At 43.5% G+C, this 19,792-nt stretch overlaps 1 non-coding gene across 1 annotated transcript; it reads left to right on the top strand.

Moving 5' to 3' along the window:
- Positions 1–12,935: 12,935 nt before the first annotated feature.
- On the top strand, positions 12,936–13,038 carry LOC118576821. Its single transcript, XR_004944030.1, has one exon. It is a non-coding gene; the product is annotated as a U6 spliceosomal RNA (small nuclear RNA).
- Positions 13,039–19,792: the final 6,754 nt, after the last annotated feature.

Genomic DNA, 19,792 nt, shown 5'->3' with positions numbered 1-19,792 from the left:
TTCCATGGCCCTCCTTTCCAGGATCCAAGAACTGAGGGGCTAACAGCTGGCACAATGGCACCTCTTACACTTGCTGAGCATGTTCCTTGACCAGAGCTCCTGTCCAAAGGGTGGTCACAGGTCTTGGTTATGACCCAGACTGCAGCCAGTAAGTTTCTGTAATCAGTGATTGACCAGGCAGCTTACAACCTAGGGGCCCTCTGTGGGGTAGGAGGGTGCTTACTGTACATAAATAAGGTCACACACACATACTACATCTATCTATATATATGGATATATGAATATAGTTATCTATATATATGTTCAGTGCTATCATTACATAATGGAAAACTGAAATAGTGTGGGAAAATTTTTAGTTTTATATTATATTCCATTTATATATACTCTGAATAGTTACATACTATAAATATATTTATATAGAGATAAATATATAATTATAAATAATAATACTTATAGGTATATATAACTATAGCTACACATTATATACATAAACTATTCAGTTATATTCAATATATAAACTATTTCTATATATTGTGTACATTTATATAGGTATTAATTATAGATATATACAATTAAGCATACATATGTATACTTAATATAGATAACAAAGTTAAGCACAGACTATAAACCACATACATTTCCATGTGCCTGTATATAATATGGGTATGTAGCTAACTGTTCTGGTTTTGTTCCTATTGCTGTGATAAAATAAATTGACAAAAACCAGGAGTGGAGAAATGATTAACTTTATCTTACAGTTCTAGGTCACAGTCCATCACTGCAAGGGAGTCCCAGTGACAGGGAGCTTGAGACAGCTGGTCACATGACATCCAGTCAAGAGCAGAGAGACGGGAGTGCATGCCTGCTAAGTACTCAGCTAGCTCTCTCTACTCTTTCATCTACTGCTGCTAGAGCTATTCTAGACCAGCACAATTCCTTACTGCACTCTCCAACCTTCTACACACAGACAACCACAACTGGACACAGTGCAGAGATCAATGGATCACGGTGAGTCCAGCCCCAGTGGACTCATCTATAGCACAGCTACAGCATCTATTCCTCAGGGAAGATCGGGGAGAGTGGGGGAAAGATTGTTAGAGCCAGAACACCAGGAAGTCTGCTGTGAAACAGCACCCCCAGAAATGGCGTCATAACAAGACCTGAACAAAGACAGTGTCAGTGGGCATGCTAATGTGGATGGGGGCACTTTTCTACTGTTTTCAAATAAAGGTTTTAAGGAATTTCACACATGAGTACATTGTCTTTGCATCATTTCCACCCCTCCTTCTGCCTCTCCATGTACTACCTCTTCCTCTCTCTAGGATTCATGACCTATAATTATTACACACACACACACACACACACACACACACACACACACACACACACATACGCAAACACGCAAACACACAATCCAAGCCTTCTGAGTCCATTTAGTGTTCCTTGTATGGACATGTGTTTAGGGCTGACTGCTTGGGACTACATAACCTACCAGGTTTCTCATCTTGGAGAAAACTGATTCTCTCTCCCTCAGGACCTGTTGATTGCCTGTGGTCCCTCATCTTAGCAGGGCCTTGTGAGATTTCTATTTCCACTGGCATGTCAACTAGTGTGGTCACTATGCAGGCCTTGTTCAGGCAGCCATACTGTTGAGATGCCATGGGTGCAGTGTCCCTGTTTTGTCTAGGAGACAGTCTCACAGCAGGCATCCTGATCCTCTGGCCCTTATGGTCTTTCCACCTCCTCTCTCTTCTTAGATGTTCCCTGAGCCTCAGGTATATCAGTTAGGGCTGGGCACTCCTATAGTCTGTTGTTCTTTGAAGTTTGACTAGTTATGACTTTCCTTGATGGTCTCAAGATGCTGTAAAAATAGAAATGTATTGGTTTGATGAGGAATGTGGTGGTTTGAATGGGAATGCCTCCATAGGCTCCTATGTTTGGGTGCTTGGTGTCCGGTGGAACTGTTTGGGAAGGATTAGAAAGTGTGGCATTATTAGAGGAGGAGTGCCATGGGGGTGGGCTTTGAGGTTTCAGAAGATCCCTGTCCTTCTCACTGTCTCTTCTTCTGCCTCCTGCTTGTGGATGAAGATGTATCAACTGCTCCTGCTGCCATTCATCATGGACTCTAACCCCCTGAAACGGCAAGCCAATTAAACACTTTCTTTATAAGTTGCCTTGGTCATGGTGTGTTATTGCAGAAATAGACATGTAACTGAGATGGCGTGAAAGCTGCACTTACCTGAGGATATAAGAATAAGTGTCACCAGGCTGGGCCTTGCTGTACTAATTAAACCAATCAAGACAATCCTCCACCAACATGCCACAGGCCAACCTGACCCAGAAATCCCTCATTAAGATCTCTTCCCAAGTGAATGAAATTAATTGTAGATCATGTGAAGTTAACAATTAAAAGTAATCACCACATTAACTAATATAGCCCATACTTCTACCCCTATTTAAACTGTACACATTTATATGCATACATAATATACACATGTTACAAATATGCATTTAACTTATGTTTGTTGTATTATATATTTGTGTAGTTATGCAGTATAAAGTACATGTACTAAGCATGTATACACATATGCATCTATAATATGAACTTGATGTGTTGGAGAGGTATTTATATACTAGCACATGGCATTCATTAGTATGGATGGGAGCCATAATTTATCTACTCTCTTACTAATGGCAACTTAGAATACTCCCAATTTTTTTTGAGACACAGTCTTATTATGTAGCCCTAGCTGGCCTATAACTAACTACATAGACCAGGCTAATCTCAAACTCATAGAAATCCACCTGCCTCTGGACTCCCAAGTGCTGAGATTCATTTGTGCACACCATATCTGGCCCCATTTTTTCACTATTCACAAATGGCATGACAACATTGTACAGTACATCTTGTCTCACACATGTGCAAATACTGAGTGGTATCTATTTCAAGAAAAATTTGCTAGATTCATGGAGATATGTGCTTTCATTTTGATTGGTCTTGACAAACTGATCACACTTCCCATTGTACCAATGACAGCAGCACGGGCCTCCTGCATGTGGGTGGTCTGCAGCAGTCAACACCCTCAATGTGGCTGCTGGTCCACCTGAGGCATCTTAGCTGAATCTCTCTGCATTTAACATCAGAGTCCAGTGAGCACTTTTGGATCTGCCATACCACTTATGTACCCACAGAGAGGCTGAGAAGTGTGGCATTGCCGTTTGTTGCCATCAGGCTGTCCCAGGTGTCCCCACAGCTCCCACCAGCTGCACTGTCTAGGAATAAACAATAAACTTCCCTGAAGAATCTGGAAGTCAGGGTTTGATCATCTCTTTTCTCCAAGATCTTGAAGCGATTTTGCTTGTCTGCAGAGCACTGTGAAGGCCTTCAAAGAGATATGCCAGCTCCTGTCATCCTGTCTATGATGTCACCGAGCCTCCTGTGAAGGACGTCTGTCAGTCTGTGTGCCTCAAATCAAAGCCAGTACACAGGGCTAAAGGGAAAGAGGCATGGTACCACCCTGTTCTTCCTCTTCTAGGACATAGATTAGGCAGAGGAGAAAGTGCTGTCTCCAATCAAAGCCTCTCTACCCCCAGCTCATACAACCAGAATATCCTTGCTATATGAGCATCCTGTATCATCCCACAGAGGGTTTGGGGCAGCTTCTGAAAATGTGTGCAGCACAATCAAACTAGAAAATGTGATTGAAAGACAACGCCAGGGAAAATATACATGGGAAATGAAAGGGAGACCAGGGGAGATACAGCCATGAAAGGCATTGGGTTCTGCCCAAGTTTTAGGCATCAGGACTCCAACCAGGTGCTAAGCTTTGTGGAGATCAAAGCAAAGCAAAGACTCAGAAGCATGGGAGTGGAGAGATGGCTCAGTGGTTAAGAGGATGTGTTACTCTTGCACAGAACCTGAGTTTGTTTCCCAGCACCCGCTTTGTACTGTTCACAACAGCCTGTAACTCCAGCTTCAGGGAAATCTGATGCCCTCTTCTGGCCTCCAGTGGGCACTGCACCCAAGATCACCTACCTCACACACAATTTGTGTGTGTGTGTGTGTGTGTGTGTGTGTGTGTGTGTGTGTGTGTGTGTACATATATGTATATAAAGAAAAAACAAAAGTAGGCTTGAAGAGACTCAGGACTGGTGATCAAATCTCAACTGGGCAGGAAGAGGATGCACATTCTTAGAACGATTGTGGGGGTGGGGGGACAGGAATTAAAGATGGCAGGTCTCTTCATGTCTCAGAACACATCTACTTCTCTAAAAGTGGAGCAGCCAGGCCACATATCTAAGATGACATGTCCTTTTCTGGATGCTGTCTACCTTCCTCCTGGAATGCTGACCTGAGACACCTCAATTTCCCTCAAAGATTCCAACGTTCTGCTTAACTTTTTCCTTTTCTTTTTCCTTACCCTTCCACCAATATTCTTTTCTTTTTCTGGTAGTTACCACCAAGCAAACAACGGGGATTTTTTAAATCTCCCCAAGGGTGCAGCTGAGTAACTGCCACCTTCACCAAGAAAGGCACCTCCGACTTCCTGTCCCACACACACACACACTTTGTACGCCCAGCTGCTGTGCCCATTAACCCCACTCTAGGCAAAAAACGTGAACGAGGTGTGTAAAATCCCCCTTGAACACCAACTGAGCCCAGTGACTCAGCCATTCCTTTCCCAGCTCCACAAAATGAGGGGTCAGACTCCAAATGACAGGTTCTTCCCACACTGCTGACCGAGGACCCTCTTCCCTGGTCCGGAGGGTCTGCTGACATCTACAAAGTCGTGCCAACTTTGATTACAGGGTCAAGAGAAGCGATGCCTGTGATAGAGCCATTTTCTACCTGGGGTATCCTCCCCCACAGGCGTCTGCCCACCCTCTTACACGGCTTCATCTTGCCAGACTCATGTGGGTACATAGAAATTGCAAGCTTAGAGGTGGGAGACTGACTTTGCAAACGGAAACAAAATCAAAACAATGGCCCCGACACAAACGCAAACACAAAGGCACAAGAAGCCTTCTTCCTTTCCAGAAACTCCAGACTGTCATGGCCTTGGGGCTGAAGCCCCAAGTGTGGCCTGGAAGCTGAGCCTTCAGCGCCATCTAGGAGCAGAGGGCGGCACTGCAGGCTCTCTCGGACAAGCCGAAATTTCGTCTCCGGCCATCTGTGAACTGTGAACGTCTCAGTTGAGGACAGACTGTCTGCCAGAGACTCATAGGCTTTGTGTTCAGACCGTACCACTTCTGTAGCTGGGAAGTTCTGGGCAATATTTTTATTTGCAAAGCAAAGATTACCATGCCAACCTTACTGGTTGAACGGAGGAGTAAGTAAGAAAAACTGTATAAGCTGGCATAGAACATGAAGCAAACAAAAACTACTGTTCTCTTCACTCCCAGTTTCACATCTGTTGCTGTGGTCAAAGATATTCTGGCAAAAAAAAAAAAAAAAAAAAAAAGCAACTTAAGGGAAGAGAGAGTTTGTTCGGCTCATAATTCCAGAGTACAGTCAGTCCTTATGGGGTTGTCAGGTCAGGAACTCAAAGCATCCACAGCCAAGAGCAGAGAGAAATAAATCCACCCATACTGCCTGCCTGCCCATGCTTTCTTCTTTCATAGAGTTCAGGGACAAGCCCATAAAATGGTGCTGCTCACATTCCAGCCAGGTCTTCCCACCTCAACCAACAATCAAGAGAATCGCTCACAGACATGCACACAGGCCAACTGGATCTCCACAATCCCCCACTGAGACTCTCCCCAGGTGACTCTAGGCTGTGTCAAGTTAATAATTAAAACTAACCATCACACACACCCTAGGCCACAAACTGACTGAGTCCTCAGACAAGTCACTCGGGAAGGAAAAGTATTGTTTGGCTGATCTGTGAAGCAGGGATAAGACTCTGGCGGGGGGGGGGGGGGGGGGGGGATATTGGAAAGGCAGATATAACAAAAAAGCAATATCTACAACACGTTGTCTACAGTGAATGTGCAGCTAGCTGGTGGGGGAAGCATGGGGGAAAAGACAGTTAACTGAGCCCTCCTCACATGGGCCCTGAGATTGAACAAGTAGGAAGATGGTTATAAAGATAAATAGGACAGTCTTAGCGAATGAGCCCAATGTAAATAACAATGTAAGTGATGCACTAGGCGTGAACAAAGTCAATAACGATCTAGACTACCTCAGTTATCTCCCCTCATCCCTACACACACAAAGGGGTGCCCTTCTACTTATACACAAACTATTAAAGCAGAAAGGGGGTGGGCAGAGACATGAGAGATGGCTCAGCAGGTAGAGGTGCTTGCTGCCAAGACTGAAGATCCAAGTTCAATCCCTGGGACCCACAGGAAGGAAGGAGGGAACAGACCTCCCTAAGTTGTCCTCCGACTTCTACACACGCATGATGGCACATGTACATATATATATATATACTCAACACACAAATAAAAATAAATAGATGTACAATTTCTAAGGGGGAGAAGATCTACTCTGGCTTACACACTTGGTGACCTCATCTTTTTCTACAGATGCCTTCCCCACTTCTGCCGCTGAAATGGAACATCTCACAGCCTGAGGCTTCCATCCCTCTCTCCCCTCCACCCTGCCCCCAGAACCTCATCAGCCTGAAGTCCCCATCCTAACTTCCCCATGCCTTTTCCACCCTGTCCTCCCAACTGCCTGCCTCTGACCCCTGTGCAGATGCCCTCTACCTCCTGCCTGATCCTGCAGGAGCCTCTCCCTGAGCACTCTGCACTCCAGTCCCTCCTGCAGGGACTCTCAGGGACTAACACCCAGTCAGCAGGACCAGCAGAAAGTTTAGCCCCTCCTGGATGCAGCCTTCCTCCACAGAGCTTTACTGTATGACCTCTGCTTTCCCCAAATGTAGAACCCTCATGGGAGAGGGCCATGTAACACTCGTCACCAATAAGCACTGGAAAAGGTGCCGAGAGCCATCAGCGAAAGGCAAGTCCAACTGGCAAGGATGTGTCCTTTTCTAACACCCAAGGAAAGATAAGGCAAGGGGAAGCATGTTGGTGAAGGTATAGAGCAGTGGCTCTCAACTTGTGATTCCTAATAACAGCAAAATTACAATTATGAAGTAGCAATGGAATAATTTTCTGGTTGGGGGTCACAGCCTGAGGAACTGTCTTAAAGGGTCACAGCATTAGGAAGGTTGAGAAGCACTGGTCTAGATGAATTAAAACTACCAATGCTCTAATGGAGGGAATGGAAAGCAGTGCCATTAATGTAGATAGCAAAACTGGAAGCTCCTCAAGGGAAGCCAGAAATTACACCATAAACACATATTAATAAGTATTAAAACCAGGACCAGCAAGATGACTCAATGGGTAAAGGTGCCTGCTGCCAAGCCTGATGACCAGAGTTCAATCCCCACATCTAACATGGTAGGAGGGAAGAACCAACTCCCAAAAGTCATCCTCTGATCAACAAATGTGTATACATGAGCACACACAAATAAATGTAATTTTAAGATTATTACATAAAAAGAATATTTAAAAAACATTTTTCTGCTTTAGAAGCACATGTTCTGAATATTTGGTTTCCAAACAGTGGTGCTTTTGGGGAGATGTCAGAAAGCTGAGGTGGGGCCTAGCTGGAGGCAGCAGGTCACTGAGGAGTGTTCTGGAATGATATACCTTCTCTTGGATATGAGGTGGACACTCTGCCCCGCCATTCCCTTCAGCCATGATGGGCTACCTTATGGCTGGCCCAGAAACATGGAACCAACCTACCATGGCCGATACCTCTGAAACTGGGAGCCAAGCTAAATCTCCCTCCCTGAAGTTGTTTTCTCAAGGATTTTGTCACATAATGAGAAGCCTAATGTACACATGACTATCCTGGGCTCTCTAGGGGAACAGAGACAACAGAATACATATTGAAGGGGAACCTTGAGATTGGCTTACACAATACGGCTAAAGCAGTCCAACAATGGCTGTCTCACACCAAAGAAACAGCACCTGACAGCTGCTCGGGCCATGAGGCTGGGCACAACAGCCATCATAAGCTGATGCTGAAGGTCTGGGAGTTTCTGGGGAGCGCACATTAGAAGTTCAAAGAAGCTGGTTCTAATATCAGTGAAGGAATCAGTAAGGTCTTCAGTCTAAGTTGGGAGTCTGAAGAAGCTGGTTTGATATCAGTGAAGGAATCAGCAGTGGCCACAACAGAGGAGATGAACTTGCTAGGGACTGTGAAGGCCAGGAAAGTCAGAAAGGAAAACACACCTCTTTCCTCCCCATCTTTTTCCCTGTGCGGAAGCAGCAGCCGCCCTTCCCACACCAGTAAGGACAATCAAGCCAGCTGCTCCATGGACATGCCTACAGCCCAACCCAATGTTGACCATCCCTCACTGAGACACTTTTCCCAGGTAACTGGAGATTGTATTCAGTCGATGATAAAAGCTAACCACCATCACAACACACGTACACACAAAAACACTGACACACTAATGTTCATAACAGCATTGTCCATAATACCTGAAAAACAGGGACAATCTACATGCCCACCAACTGATAATGGATGAACAGAATAGGACGTGTCCTGTCCATACAGAGAATGCTTGGCAGTAGTAAAGAATGAGAACTCGTACACACAGCTCCCCAGACAGACCTTAGAACCCTGAGTAGTGACAGCAGCCAGTCAGAGAAACACATACTAAGTGACCATTTCCATGAAGTGTCTGTGGCAAAGAATCCATAGAGACAGAAGTTACCTCAATGGCTTCAGGGTCTGAGGAAGGAATAGAAATTGGGTGTCCTGGTTCCAGGTGGAATTTCTTTTCAGAATGATAGCAAAGGCCTAATGTGTTCATGTTTGCACAACTCTGTGAACATACCAAAAACTATTAAACTTTGTGCCTTAGATGGGAAAATGATATGATTTATAAGTTATACATCTAACAAAGCTGCTGTGCTGAAAAGATGCCTCCAACCTCTGGCATGTCCTTGCCATTCTGTATCACTTCAGGTATTCTTTCAAATAAAGTATTTGGGGCTAGGGAGATGGCTCAGTGTGTAAAGAACTTGTCATACAAATATGAGGGCAGGCCCAGAACCCAGATAAATGCCAGGTGGGCATGGTAATCTGCCTGCAATCTCAGTGCTTAGGAGGAAGAGATGGGGATTCCCCCCAAACAAGCTGGCTAGGGAAATTAGATGAATTGGCCAGCTCTGGATTCAAATTAGAGCCTCTGCCTCAGTAGATCACATGGAGAGCAGTTATAGAAGACATTCAAAGTGTCTTGGGCCACCACATGCATACATATGTGTGCTCACATTGAAATGCAAGCACATAGGCACACACACACACATATACACAAAAAAAATAATAATAAATACAATTGACTAACCAATGATTAGTGTATTGCTTATTGTCAACTGCCACAATAGAAGCAAACTTAATGAGAGCAGGTAGGGCCTGTAGCTCATCCCTCTCCTTGCCCTCAGTTCCTTGAAAAGTGCTGCCAGATCAAGTACTCAATTGATAAGTGCCAGTGAGTAAGAGAGCACACAAGAAATGAAATTAGTAAAATAAAATAGTGTCAGGTTCTACTGTCAAATATCTAGATGCAACTTGGACACCAGTAGGTAAAGACCTAGCACACAGCCAGGAATGGTGTCAAAGAGACTTCTCCCCGTGTGCCCCGGTGGTATCGAAGCTCCTCCCTTATGACCTGCCTGCCCTTATTCTGTGCTCTGTGCTGGATGAGTCATGTTTAGCTCCTGTAAACATCATGAAAATATTTACCTCCTTCTGACAAGTGAAAAAAACTGAGGCTCAAAGACCTGGTGGAACTTGCTGGAAGGATGGCAGCTGGCATGTTCCAGAACAGGGACAGGAGTTCACACATTCCTCATTCTCCTACACAGAGCTGCTTCCTCATCCATCCTCACCAACCTCGATTCTCAAGTGTCCCCCAGGCTTCCTTCACAGAACGCCATCGCCCCAGCCTGCTTAACAGTGTGCAGGCTCTGTAAGAAGACTCTAATTATGGCTGACCATAAAGCCTGCAAGGGGTTCATACCTTATTCCAAGAGAAGATCTGTGCAGAATGCAGTATCGACTGAAGTCTATTTCCTCAGCTACCATTTTAAAAAAAAGTTTTTCTCAGTAATTGTTGCAAAGGAAGTTCAAGTGCAAACCTCTGAGCCCTGGCTATAGGGTCCCTTGCTTATCACTAAGTATACAATCTTCAAAGCTTGCCTCCTAGTCAGAGCCATCACCAAGGGATAATCCGTGAGGAAAAGGCCAGAGAAGTCTTAGGGCTTCTAGAAAAGGCTCTTCTGTCTTCTAAACTAAGATTGTGTTTTTCCCTACTGGCCTCCTTTCGCCCTCTAAGAAAACCACAACTGACTTGTGGTTGTATTATAATTCTCAGTGAATAAAAACAACCCAAATGTCCATCACCAGGATATAGTTGAACAAATCAATGTTGATACATTCAACAGACAATTCCCACCTCACACTAAAATAACTACTCAATGTGGAGTCATCATGTGTGTGTCTATTTCCAATTAAATTAGTAACATTTGTTTCAGAAAAGACTACAGTGTTTCATAAGAAGGTAAAGGGAGGGAATGTATTCACTTAGGTTAGCAAGATGAAATCATGGGAAGTTAACAAGAAAGAAAAATTATTTCAATACAAGGAGATCAAGGGTAAAAGGAATAAGGTAGAGCTTTCCAGAGGTCAAGTAGGGAGAACATCAAGACAGAGAGCAGAAGTGGTCCATCCTGGAAGGTGCAGTCAACAGGAGTGGTCCACCCTGGCAGGTGCAGTCAACAGGAGTGGTCTACCCTGGCAGGTGCAGTCAACAGGAGTGGTCCACCCTGGCAGGTGCAGTCAACAAGAGTGGTCCACCCTGGCAGGTGCAGTCAACAGGAGTTGTCTACCCTGGCAGGTGCAGTCAACAGGAGTGGTCCATCCTATCAGGTGCAGTTAACAAGAGTGGTCCACCCACAAAGGTGCAGTAAATAGGAGTGGTCCATCCTAGCAGGTGGAGTCAACAAGAGTGGTGAGTGGTCCACCAAGACAGGTGCAGTCAACAGGAGTGGTCCACCCTGGCAGGTGCAGTCAACAGGAGTGGTCCATCCTGGCAGGTGCAGTCAACAAGAGTGGTCCACCCTGGCAGGTGCAGTCAACAGGAGTTGTCTACCCTGGCAGGTGCAGTCAACAGGAGTGGTCCATCCTATCAGGTGCAGTTAACAAGAGTGGTCCACCCACAAAGGTGCAGTAAATAGGAGTGGTCCATCCTAGCAGGTGGAGTCAACAAGAGTGGTGAGTGGTCCACCAAGACAGGTGCAGTCAACAGGAGTGGTACACACTAGCAGGTGCAGCCAACAAGAGGGGTCTGCCCTAGCAGATGCAGTCAATAGGAGTAGTCCATCCTGGCAGGTGCAGTCAACAAGAGTGGTCCACCCTGGCAGGTGCAGTCAATAGGAGTGGTCCATCCTATCAGGTGCAGTCAACAGGAGTGGTCCATCCTATCAGGTGCAGTTAACAAGAGTGGTCCACCCACAAAGGTACAGTAAAAAGGAGTGGTCCATATTAGCAGGTGCAGTCAACAAGTGTGGTGAGTGGTCCACCAAGACAGGCGCAGTCAACAGGAGTGGTACACACTAGCAGGTGCAGCCAATAAGAGGGGTCTGTCCTAGCAGATGCAGTCAATAGGAGTACTCCACACTGGCAGGTGCAGTCAACATGAGTGGTCTATACTGGCAGATACAGTCAACAGGAATGGTCCACGCTGGCAGGTACAGCCAATAGGCATGTTGACCATAAGTGTTGTTTGTCTATTAAGTCATTGATGCAGGGCTGGGGAGGTGGATCAGTTGGTAAAGTGATTGCTACTCAACCATGAAGACCTGAGCTTGGATCTACCATGCCAAGTAAAAAGCCAAGTATGGTGGTATATGCCTATAACCCTACCACTGGGGAGGCAGAGACAGGTGAATTCCTGAAGCCCACTGGCCAGCCAACTTAGCCAAGCCATCAATAAGCTCCAGGATCAATGAGAGACCCTGGCTCAAAAAAATACGGTGGAGGATAATTAAGATAGCCAACATCACCACCTGGTCTCTACATGTACATACACATGTGTAACACAGACATATATGTACAAATAAATAAAACTTTTTAAATATAAAGTCAAACTACTAAATGCACAGTGATCTCTTGAATTAGGTCCTGGCTCAAAAATAAAAGGGCCTTAAGGACTAGTCTTAGAGTGTGACACAGTGGCAGAGGGATTGCCTAGAAATGAGCGGCTCTGAGTTTCATCCCTAGCCCAGAAAAAAAGGAACACAATTTATTCTTTATATTAAGAGGAATTGATGGTAACACATATTAAATAGTTAAGAAGGCCACAGCTTAGCTAATGGCAGGCTATTTGTGTGAACTTCATAGTTTCGGCAAATATACTCAGGTGATACATGATGTTATTAATCTGGGGCAAGCCAGATGAAGGATGAATGCAGGAATTCTCTGTGCTATCTCTAAGACTCTTCCATAAATATAAAATTATTCACACAAAAAATATTTTAAAAAGGTATATGGCACCTGCTAAATGGCATGTGGAGGAACAGGAGACAATCTTTCTAAAATAAATGAACTACAGGTCCCCTGCTTTGGATCCTCAACATTTACAGCAACTCTACATAGCATCAGGACAGAACTCACCATTCCTCTGGCCACTAGGCACCCTGCACATGCTCTGAGGATATGTGTCAAATAGATCCTAGTTTGTAATAATATATGTGTTTTATGTCTGCAAAAACAAGACAAAATTTGAAAACAGAAAAAAACTGGAAATAGGGCATAAATAACCCAAATCTCAACAACAGCAGCAGCCCCTTGGGCCCAAATGCAAGCCATTATCTCCTAAATCACAGGGCGTAAGAATCATGGGGAGGGTGCTCGCTTCAGTGGCTCATACTAAAATTGGAATGATACAAAGAGGAGTAGCATGGTCCCTGTGCAAGGATGACTCGCAAATTTGTGAGGCATTCCATATTTTTAAAAAATCATAGGGAAAGACTGCAAAGAGTGTATACTGCTCTTCCAAAGGACCCAAGTTCTGCTCCCAGCATCCACAGGGTCAGCACAACCACCTGTAACTCAAGCTCCAGAGAATCTGATGCCCTCTTTGGCCTCCTCAAGCACTACACTATAAGCACCTATGGGGGGCATAATTTAAAATAATAAAAATAAATCTTATTTTAATTATGGTGGGATTCAAACTCCAGTTCAAGGGAACCTATGGCTCATGTAGTCTCTGACCAAGATTCCTTGATGGGGACAAAATGGGACTCAAAGACCAGGAAGGAACACACAGTCCCAATTCCATCCTCTTCAAAGGTGTCAACAAAGAGATGGAGATTGTTGTCAGACTTGCAGGCTCCGTCAGCAAAGCATGAGCTGGAAGGACCTGAGTCTGGTTCCCTAGGACCCAGCTGAAAAAGCCAGATGTGGCACACACCTGTAAATCCCAGTGGTGGCAAGACACAGATGAACCACCAGAAGCTCACAGGCCAGCTAGCCTGGCCTATGTGGTACAGTTGTTGGTGTATGAAAGGCTCTTTCTCAAGAAAAATTGGTAGATGCTTAAGGCATCATCACACCTATGGCAGTCCTCTGACCTCCACATGCATGCTGTTCCTTGTTTGTTTGTAGATACACAATTCCCCCAACATCATTTGTTAGTGAGACGATTGTTTGTCTACTGCATGTTCTCAGCCCCTTTGTCAACACTGAGATTTTTTTTTTTTATTTTTGAGCCCCCTGTTCTGTCCCATTGGGTCATGTCTGTCTTCATGCCAGGGCCACACTGATCTGGCTACTGTAACTTTACAATATGTTTTGAAGCCAGGAAATGCGAAGCCTCAAGTTTTGTTCTTTCTCATCAAGACAGGTCTGACTACTCATGAGAGTTTGTAAAGTTCTACATGAGCTTTTGGATTTTTTTATATATTAAATGAAATGTATCTGATGGAGATTATACTAATCCACATCTCTCACTGGATAATATGAGTATCCTAACAATGCTCAATATTCCATAAATATTAGCTTTCTTCCTACTTATCTGTATTTTCTCTCATGTATTTCTTTAATGAATTCTAGAGTTCAGTACACAGATGGTTCCATTTCTACATGCTATATTTATTTATTGTGTGTGTACTATTTGTACATGTGTGTGGTAAAAGGACAGCTTTGAAGAGAATTGGTTCTCTCCTTCTACCATATGAGTCTTGGGGATTGAACTTGGGACATCAGGGTTGGCAGCAAGTGCCTTTACCTAATGAGCCCTCTCATTGGCCCTCAGTCTCTTAGTTAATCAAACACTAACAAATGTATGTAAAGGGCTCAACAGCACGGACCAATATCACTAAGTAAAAATGGAAACTGCACTGAAATGTCAAGTCAAAGCTGTCAGGACAGCTACAGGATGAGACAAGAGTTGCCAGCTCATTCACACCAATGGTGAGAATGAGAGATGACACAGCCACCTTGGAAAACAAAATAGGTATTTCTAAAACAAAATGTAAGACTCTAATTACCATATGATCCAGCAGTACCTCATCTGGATATTTATCAAGAATGGATATTGGGATCACAAAGAGGTTTTAGCACCCCCATAGTCATTGCAGCACTATCCACAAGAGTCAAGAAGAGGATACAACCCAAACATCAATCCACAGATGGGTGGATAGGGAACATGTCATATGCACATGCAATGGAATATTACTCAGACTTAAAAAGGGAAGTCAGTAACATGAGATTTAGGCTAAACCTTGACGATGACATGCTAGGTGAAATAAACCAGTCACACAGGTACATATACTGCACAGAATATCTAAGGCAGGTGGAGTCGAGAATCAGAGTGGAATGGTGGTTTTAGGAGCCAGAGAGAGAAGATGAGCAGTCACTAATCAACAAGCGTAAATTTGCAGTTAAGCAAATGCATTACAGAGACGCGCTATCTTTAGTGCCTATAGACAACAACTCTGGAGGGAACATGTGAAAATTTGTTTAAAACATACATCGTGGGCTCAGCAGTTAAAAGCACTCACTGCTCTTGTGGAAGACTGAGTTTGGTTCCCAGAACCCATCAAGCAGCCTATGATCCCAGCACCAGGGAAATCTGATGCCTCCTCTGACCTGAGTGTAACTTTACTCACATACACAGAAATAAAAATAAAATAAATCACAATGTAAAGAACATACACCTCATTCTAAGTATCTTACTACAATAAGTTATTTCAAAAATCCGTTTACTGTATGCCTCTTAGGATCAGACATGCAGCTAGTTGCCAGGTGACATATACACACTAACCCAGGCTGTGTCCTACATTTGCTTTGATTATGTGCTGAGAAGAGAAAGGCTGTTCAGACAATGCAGATTGCATCTAGCTGACCACCTAGATTGTTCCTAAATGTATTGCTTCTCTAGAGTGAGCAGACAGGTCCCTCGCTCTCTCCCTCTCAGGGCATATTTCAATAACACTGCTTTTTGATAAAGACACATACATAGTCCTGAAACTCAATTTATGAAAGTCAGTTGAGACTGGAGTGTGGGTTGAACCTCCCCAAACTGCCTAATTAATGACACACATTATTGCCCCAGCTCTCCTAACTGAATGCAGCCTCCAAACCTTGACGTGTTTTCCCAACGATAAAAATGCAATAAATGAATTAGTGTCCCAGGGGACTATGGCAAGAAGAGGGGAAGCCAAGAAAGATAGATGATGTCTCAACTAATTTTATGATTTATCGATCTCCACTTTGCTCATTTTGCAGCACAGGGGAGTTCATTTTTCTGTCAGGCCCACAGTAGAGTCACCCTTGCTAATAGACACGATTACCATCCCGAAAACTGTGTTTGTGAAAATAAGAGTGGTTCACTCAGCTGCTGAGCTCAGCACTTTCCTTCTATTACGTCCTGGACCTGCTAGGAACCAAAATTGATGCTCTTACCCAGGCCTCTGTTGGACAGACACAAGCATTTTTCTCATTTTTCTTCCAAACAAGTTCATCTTTAAGCAAGTACAGATTCATGGTTTAAATTACAGAGTTGACACATCATCTGTTTTCAGTGTGGGTATTTTTACAGCAAAGACCTTTCGCAGGATCAGACAAAGGGAAGGGGACAGAATGTCACTGCTAACCATTTGGGTCCTGTGACAACTATGGTTTATGGATATACTTGTTAGGACACAACATAAGCTTGTTTGGATGGTTCAGTAATTCCATCCAGTAAGCATTGATTGGGTACAAAGTGCATCCTAAGCGTTCTTGAGAATTCATTTATTTAACAAATAACAAATTGGAGAGGATAGATAGATAGATAGATAGATAGATAGATAGATAGATAGGGTTGTGTGGACAGACAATTTGTATGTTGGTAGAGATTATTAATAGATATAAGATATATAAGTGATACATAAGATAGATACATGATAGATAGATAGATAGATAGATAGATAGATAGATAGATAGATAGATAGATAGACAGGGATGTGTGGACAGACAATATGTATGTTGGTAGAGATTATTAACAGATATAAGATATATAAGTATTGGTGAAATTATTAAGGCCACTCCACGTAGTTAAAAGGGAGGTTTATTTTGTGGGGTAACTTACAAATGAAGGGATAGGTTGCAGGGTCTGGGAAAGGTATGGTGCAGTCCAGCGGTGTTCTCTGGAGAACTCTGCTTGGTCTACCTCCAGCGTCCAGGGTCCTGGAACCAAGAGAGACCTCTCCTCTCGATCCTGGGTCTCCAGCTTCCTCCCTCAGCCCTGCCTTGTGGGAGTGACCATTACCGAAGCCTCAATGAGGGTTGGAACTTCCAGGCCAAGGCTGGAATGGCTACCCACTACACATAAGTAATATGTAAGGTAGATACATGATAGATAGATAGATAGATAGATAGATAGATAGATAGATAGATAGAAAGATAGATAAACAGGAATAGGAGGAGAGAGTATATGCATGTAAATTGATAAATAATAGAATATCAATAGATTATAGATAGATAAATTATTAATATCAATAAATTCCATTCACCATTGGAAGGGAGAGTAGATATTTGGGGGTAATAACCCAAATTATCCCATAGAATTGTGTGATCTTAAAAAGTGATTCATGAGGGATTGGAGAGAAGGGAGCTTTATGGATGAGGGGAGCAGAGTTTACTGAGATGGTATCAGACACACAGGCAGAGACCAACCTTTGTTGGGCTGTGTCTACAATTTCAAACAGTTCCTATCCCTGATAAGTGGAAAATGGATTGGAAGAGGCACAAGAACAGAAGAAAGGAGTCCCTTGGGATACTGGTTCCAGGTCCAAATGGGCAGTGCTGGTGCCATAAATTGATCTAGTAACCATGGAGAAGGAAACAGATTGAGGAACAAGGACAGATGGGCAGAGACCCACAGCAAAGAATGTTTAACCCTTGACCTCAAAAGGCCAATGATCTATTACATGAGAGAACAATGTACAGAATAGCCACAATATAATGTGGTATGGAGTTTTTTTTTTTTAGTACATAAAAAAAAATACAGAGACACCTGTGGCTTTTGCCTTAGGGTATCTGTGAAGCTCAGAGAGGACACATTTGAGCTGGGCTTCAAATGTGTCATCTCATATAGCACTGAGTTAGCAAGAATCTTACAATCAGATAAACAGAGTATCAGAGTATCACAGCCATGCCTACAATGGGCAAAGACATACAGCAGCCAGACAGAGAGAAGAGAACTCCCACAAAGACAAAATTAAAGATATCAGGGGACATGCTTTGATCCTTCATCCCAAAAGGCAAGGCATCTGTGTGAAAGTGGCTGCCAGGCAGTCGGGGTGGGAGGGGGGCTTGAGGTTCATTATTCAAGATCACTTGTACCCAAAATGACTCCTTGACTTGCTACTCAGAGGGACCAGAGATTGGAATACAGCTGCCCACAAAGGTAGAGCCTGAGAAACAAAAGACTTGAACACACATACAGTTTCACACCCTTAACTAAGCCATGGATGTTTTACTTTTGAATCTCCACATATACAAAAAGCTTGAGCAGACACATGTGCCAAGATACATGGCACTGTCTAGACTCTCAGATGCTTAGGGAACAAATAAGTGAATATTTAACAATGTAAACATGATGCCAGAATGTGAAATGGGGAAATAATTTCTTGGAGTATTTTGTAACTATGCAAAATTCACTATTGGAAATGCAGAAATATAAAAGAAAATAAAAGTCACCTCCGTAATAACCTCTGTTAACATTTTATACAACATCTTTCCATTCTGAGTGATATATTTTTAGGATGTAGACATTCTTGTACTCTTGTATATTTATCTATCACAAGTAAAGTAATATCCAAACTATGAATTTTTAATCTTGCTTTCCCCCTTTTAATATTGAAGTATTTTTCTGCATCTACAAATTTTTACAAAGAAGTCTAATGATGTGAGAAATTGGCACTGATTTTATGAGGATAGAAAATTGAAATGCAAAATTATATATTCCATGTGATTTCAATTACATAAACATTTTGTGTTGATAGGTATGTTGAGCTATGAAGTACTACCTCTGTATGAACAACCTGATGTGTATTTGGCTTTTGAGATTTCAGTTGGATGTCAATTTGTCATAAATATTTCTGTACATCGTCTTTACACTGAATAATAACCTTATGCTACTGTTGCAATGGGGGTTGTAATGTTTTTTTTTTTTTTAATTTAAACTGTTAAAAAAAAAAAAAAAACAAGGGGCAGTGCCAATGCTGGTGTCTATGTCCCTGTGACCACATATGCAAAGGGCACATTTGTAACTCACCCCGTCAGAACCCCCTCCCACAAAATAAGGACATAGAGGTCATAGGTCATGGGCAACTCCAGTCCTTCAGAGTCACCCCCACCTCAGGCAAGGGCATTAAGGACATAGATCATTGGATGGGCTCCAGAGGAAGATCCAGGGTGAGTCCTGTTGCCATTATCTTGGAAGCCAACACATACAAGGATTTGTCCATCCATGTGCTCTGAGAATGCAGCACACAGGAACTGGACAGAAAGAGTCCAGATGCTAGAAGCCAGGACCCAGGAAAGCAGCAACATCCAGGCTTCCCTCAGGTCAAGGATGCTTATCACTCCAAATGGCAAAGTCAGAAGGAAATCTGAGTCCTCACTCACCTGACCCTGGTGACAAAAACCACCTTGACTGACATTTTCCCCAGAGATATTAAGGAACATGAAGGCAGCAGTCATCTGACGCCATGATCTGAAGCAAACTTTATCTGCTTAAGCTTAGGGCTGGCTCACAACACCTTTAACAATTCTTTGTTGCCTGGAAAGAAAGCCAGCTTCATTCAGCTTAGCATTCAAGGCTATCTGTCTCTAACAACCAGCTCCATTTCCCTACCGTTGTGTAGCAGTTTCTTCCAATATTAAAACCTTCTGTCTTTGAGGAAAGCTTGTTAAGACACAGGATGTTAAAAGGGAGGCAAAACAGCAGGATGTTCTAAAGGGAGGTCAGACATTCTATCCTGAAGGGAAGTAAACAACACAAAGACTTCAGGAAGTCCCTGAAACTGACCAGATTCACTAGTGTCTCCCCCACCCCTATCCCCACCCCTGCCCAGAGTATACAGGCCTAAAGACTGCTGAGAGTCACTGCCAGAGAAGCTGAACTGCCTGGAAAAAGCAGAAACTAGCTAAGATGTCTATTAAGAGGCTCAGACCAATGAAATTGCCTGGAAAAGATAGATCTGTTGATCCTAT

This window comes from Onychomys torridus, chromosome 1 (assembly GCF_903995425.1).
Source record: "Onychomys torridus chromosome 1, mOncTor1.1, whole genome shotgun sequence".
In the NCBI taxonomy this organism is placed as follows: Eukaryota; Metazoa; Chordata; class Mammalia; order Rodentia; family Cricetidae; genus Onychomys; species Onychomys torridus.
The sequence above is the reverse complement of the archived record's forward strand: the minus strand, read 5'-3'. Positions and strand labels throughout refer to the sequence as shown.